The sequence below is a fragment of the Rhincodon typus genome, chromosome 13 (assembly GCF_021869965.1).
Source record: "Rhincodon typus isolate 14 chromosome 13, sRhiTyp1.1, whole genome shotgun sequence".
Lineage (NCBI taxonomy): Eukaryota > Metazoa > Chordata > Chondrichthyes > Orectolobiformes > Rhincodontidae > Rhincodon > Rhincodon typus.
In genome coordinates this window covers 63808195-63813959 of record NC_063344.1, presented here as the reverse complement: position 1 = coordinate 63813959, position 5765 = coordinate 63808195, and positions in this window count along the sequence as shown.

The following is a 5765-nucleotide window of genomic DNA, read 5'->3' as shown; positions in this document are numbered from 1 at the left end:
AATTCGTCCAGACAGTTCTCAATGTTTTTACCTGTGATCAGTCAATTTTGTGTTGAAATCATCAAGTCAATCATTAATCAAATAGATAAGAATGATTGACGGTAGTCAAAAAAAAATTTAATAATGGAACAAAGGTCCATGAACACACGGTACAAAAGGCTTTAGAAATCCATTGCTGTATCTGACACAGAAGTGATTTGACATATCAGTATAGTTGGAACGCAGTCTTGAATCCAGCTTGTGCTATACCTGCTTCATGTTGCTACCTGCTGCCTAAGATATGGTACATGATATACTACTGTCCATGCTTGGAAATCTATTCAATTCTAACACATTTGCTGTTTCCTGCAGCTCTGTGAACATGCATAAAAAGGAAACACATATTCCTATGCAAAGAATTAAAGTCTTACAGTTATGTGATGTTTTCCATGACCTCTAGACATCCAAAGTATTTCATAAAATAATGAGTTAATAATGCCTTTACACTGCGTAGAGTTATAGAGCATTTGCAGAGGGAGCTAGGTTAAAGTGACATCTGATTAGATGCAACTGGGACTTTTCTCAGACCCTCTGTCTATTGTTATGTTCAAAGTGCTTGTTTCTGTTCAACATATCCTAACCTGTGCCTTCTGCGACGAAACTTTGGCTTTAAGAGGTTATTTCGTACTGGTTTGTTTTAAGAGAGAGAGTGAACGAGAGGTGATGAGCAATCCGTAAGAAAGTAAACAGGCTTGTGAGGCCTTGCGTTTTTTAAAAAGTTGGAACAGTAGAAGCAGCCTGACTGGATGGGGTCGAGGTTCCACAGAACTGAGATCTTTAGTTTGGCTCTCAGCGGTTGCTGTTGAAGTCTGGAAGAAGTGAAAACTATTTTTTCCCTCTCTTGATTACAGCTAAAAGCTGAGGGTTCTCTGCCTGCTATGGGAGTTGCATGTGAATCAGATTATTTTCTGAATTTGCTTTTTACCAAGGGGTGCTTTGGGGATGTTACTACATTGGAACAGTTAATTTGTAATAGTTACTGTATGTATTACTCTGTCAAGTTTTCCAGTAGAGTTAAGTTATTCCAATTCCTCCTCTATTGTATTTTAACCATGGTGAATGAATAAAGTGTGTTTTGTTTTAAATCCAATAGTTTGACCAATCGAATTCCATCTGGAATGCAACACCTTATATTTACCTTCAAAATAAGAAAAAGTTAGGGTCTAGACTATCTTCTGAATATTTCAAGAGAGTTGGGTCTGCTCCATAGCAACTCAGGTTAGTGATCCGTGTTTGGAAACAGTTTGTCCAATTAATTAACCAACTAAGCTAAGACATTATTTTATCACATCAGAAGTGGTATATTCAACATAAATATGATGGAGCTTATGGCGACTGTTTGGTTGTGGGCTTTAATACACACAGTATGTTGATTGGCACTGAACACTAACTATGCAGTAACTGAAGGCCATGTTTACGGATGATGCCTCTACGTAGGCAGAGGACTGGGTCCACATGTACAGCAACAGAGTGCTGCAACACTATGTCACGGCCACCAAGGGACTGAGCATCTGCCATAAAGGTGATGCCACCCATCCACAGGGTGGCAACAAACATGGGCATCACCCCCAACCCTGTAAAAACACAGAGCACCTCTGAGTGGGAATTGAATTGTTGCATCAGAACTGGAAATACATCACTGACAGGAGTTTGAGAATAAACACAAAGGAGGAGCAAAGGTGTGAAAGGAGGAGGGCTTTACAAGGTTGCAAAGCACTGATGATCATGAAGGAAAAATATTGATGATTTTACTGCCCACTGTTTACACTGATATTGATGTCACCCACTCCAGTGAAATGTACTTCTTCACAGCTGATCGCAGCTTCAGTTTCCTCCTGAAAACCAGTGAGAAAATTGCCACTATGCCAGCTATAACAGCACCAACACATGCGCAGGGACATACTGGCACACCTGAGGTTGTTGCCACTGAACATTGGCATCACTACACCACACGTGTGCAGGTGGCTTTTGACAGCCATCATGAATGCTGGCCTGTGTAGGAGGACACATGTTCCATTAATCAAAAACTTCAATGACTGAATGCTTTCCCTTTAACCCTTGGGAAAATCATTCAAGACAGACTGTAAAGATAAGCCCAGCAATCAGTCAGTTTAACTGCATGGAGGGGAAACTCAAGAAGCAATTTTTCAGGATAGAATTAACAGTCACGTGGAAAAATGTGGGTTGATTCAGGAAAGCCAGCATGGATTTGCAAAGGGAGTATCGTGTCTTGCTGGAGTTCTTTGCAGAGATGGTTATTAAGGGCAATTTTGTTCATGTGGTATATGTGGACTTCAAACAGGCATTTGACGTACTGCCATGTAATAGAATTGAGAGAAAAGCTATCATTAGTGGAATAAAAGAAACATCAGCAACATTGATATCAAAGTGACTGTGGGATAAGAGAGTGATGGTGAGTGGGTACTTTTGGGCAGGAGGATGTTTTGTAATGCAATTCTCCAAGGATCAGTGTTGAGACCCCTCCTTTTCCTGATATGTGATCTGGATTGTAGTGTGCAGGGATCACTTTCAAAGTTTGCAGACAATATAAATCTTGTGAGCATTTTAAACAGTAAGGATATAAAAGCCATTGATAGGTTAGTGGAGTGGGCAGATAGATGGCAGATGAAGTTCAATATGAAGAAATGTGCAGTGATACATTTTGGTACGAAAGACATAGGCTGCCTAGAAATGTATTGGAGGTAGAGTTTGAGTTTGATTTTTAGTTGTCACATGTAGCAAGATACAGTGAAAAGTAATATTTTACATGTTATACAGGCAGATTTTACCATACAAAGTACATCAGGGTAGCAGAACACAGTGCAGAATACAATGTTACAGCTGCAGAGAAGGTACAGAGAGAGGTCAGAATAAATATGAGGTCCATTCAAAAGTCTGATAACAGCAGGGAAGAAGCTGTTCTTGAATCTGTTTGTAAGTGTATTCAAACTTGTATATCTTCTGTCTGATGGAACAGGTTGGAAGAGAATATAACCAGGTGAGAGTGGTCTTTGACCATGTTGATTGCTTTCCCGAGGCAGTGGGCAGTACAGACAGAGTCAATGGAGATGGAGGTAGGTTTAATTGAGGTATTCAGAAGGGTATCAAATGATTATTTAAATAGAACCAATCTTCATTGAGAGAAGGCAGATATTTGGCACTGTCAACATGCTCAGGCAGGCTGGTGCAGACATGATAAGATGAATGGCCTCCTGCAGTGTAACAATTCTGTGACAGTGACTGAGTCTGTGCTGACAATCGAACGATTCTTAAGTCTGAGTCTTAAGTTTCAGCAATCAGTTTGCACTGGATGAACATGTCCACTGTCAAACCTCCAAACAGGGTGTGGAGAAACCAATCAGGGAATTAGCTCTTTCTTGCTAAAACATCAAAGATGTACAATCATAAAGTCATGACTTAACATTTTTCTCATCAGACTTTATCTTCATAAAGCTTCATAAACATAAAGTATATGCATATTATTAAGCAGATAGATTTAATTGACAAATTTTACAATGGAGGTTGCAAAGACAGTTGGTCACAATATGTTATTACTGATGATTATTTTGAGGTTAGTATCAGTTGGTGAGATTAGGTTGCATTTCAACTCCTAAAAACAGGTATTGAATTGTTGACTTTAGGTGACTAGTCCAGTGGATTTATTAAAAGCCCAATTAGTTCACCCCATTTCCAATAGTTAGTAACTTTTAAAGCTTTTAACTTTAGCAATGATACAAAGGATCCTTGTGTTGAATGACTAATGGTGGTTATTGCACCTTCTTTTGAGATGGTGCTGTTAGCCTTCAGAACTGTTAGAGTGATGACCCCGCCTGTATAGGCGTGATACCCATTCCTTCCTGGTACCTGTCCTCTTGAGCAGGTCTACTTTATGTTGTTGTTGTTATCTTTGTACTAGCTGTATCCAATCTCTTAATGTTTAGGATCAGAGAAAGTTCTCATTCATCTCTGTGGCAGATTTAATGTTAGGTTCTATTCAGCTTGCAATGGCTGTAATTTACTAAACTGCAGGTCTCTCTTCTCACCACCACAGCCAGGAGCAAGTTGAGATACCAGGATTAATTTTACTGGGTGAAGAAGTGCTAATTTAAAATCTTTTAAATTTTGCAAATATGTTCTGAGAGACTAAAGTTAAAAAAAAATCTATCTCCTTTGTTTGAGAAATCAGTCAAGATAGATTATCTATTCAAAGTTATCCCTAAGAGTTAGCAAACTCTTTTTTTAACATGAATTTTTTTTTTTGCCCATTGGAGTGGTTGAGGTTTAACCGTAGCAGTTCACAGCAGAAATTTAGATAATTATTTGTAGAAAAAGCAGATGCAAGCCTTTAGGGAGAGAACGAAATGACATAGACATTTTGAGTTGAGCTAGCAAGGAATTGACATTGAATGGGCCGAATGACCACATTCTGTGCTGTAAACTTCTGTTCTTCCATCGTTGATGGTTCACTTTGTTTTTCCAAGAGAATCAGACCTGACATTATTCATGATCCTCTTTTTTGGGTTTTTTTAAAATGCTAATATGGTCGTGCATACAAAGATACAGAGAGCATTATATTACAACATTTAATCTAAGACTTTAATTTTAAACTTAATCATTTTAAATTTCCTACTTAACTATTTGTGTATCAAACACCACCTCATTCATTCTTGGTTATGTTAAAGCCTCTTCAATATAATTATTAACCAGCCTGACTGGCACATATTATTCTAAGAATTTTCTCCTACAAGCCACTTCAAGTAGCTACATGAGAAGTCAAACTGAGCTCAATCAGAGTTTCGCTTAAAAAGACCTTCAATGTCATCGCCGCAACCCACATTGCAGGAATAGATTGAAAGTGGCATACAGATGCATCCAATCATGCAATCACATTCGTGACACCCACCCCCATCATTTTAAGGTAAAGCTTTTTCAAAGTCTCAAGTCTGACTGGTGCAAATGTAATGTAAGGACCCTTTTGTTTCAGGTGGTTTTAGGGCCACTCCTAGGGCTTGGGTTAGAGATAGACTGGTCAAGGAGAAGGCCTAATCAAGACTGTCAGCAAACCTTGGCTTCTGTTAAACTCCATTTATTGAATGTTGACACTGTATATAACTAGTAATAGATATCTGAGAGGTGCAGGTTCAGAGCCCACTGTTAAATTGCTATAAGACTGTTATGATCTTCCATCTTGGATCAATGTGACTAATTCCACGCACATTGTGCTATTTATACTCTGTAGGAAGCAGTTGTGTAATATCAAGGGCCCTAAAGCACTTGCACAACATCCTAACACAAGCTAAATTTTGCTATGTCATAACCATTGATTAACATACTTATACATTCTCAAATGAATTACTAAGGTTACCTCTTTTACAACATTTACTGTACATTTTATCTTTATCTCTCCTGCCCTCCCCAAGTCCTTGATTTGATTCATCAGTAGTGATAGATGGGTAAGTAACACTTAAGGTAAAATTAGTGAGCTTTCCTTTTCTCTGCTGACTTCTACTAAATGAGAAATTTCATTTACCTAGCGACCTGACCACACACCAAGAAGGATGGTATTTGCTGTAGGGTTTCGCACTGACATAACTGTAGGAATGTATAGGTAACTTGGGTTGTTTCTTCTTCTCCTTCAGTGGCATCTGAATTGGATAATAACACCATCACTCCGAGAAAAAGCATGATGATGTTTATCTACAGAGAGTTGGTCCCATGTAAAGAAC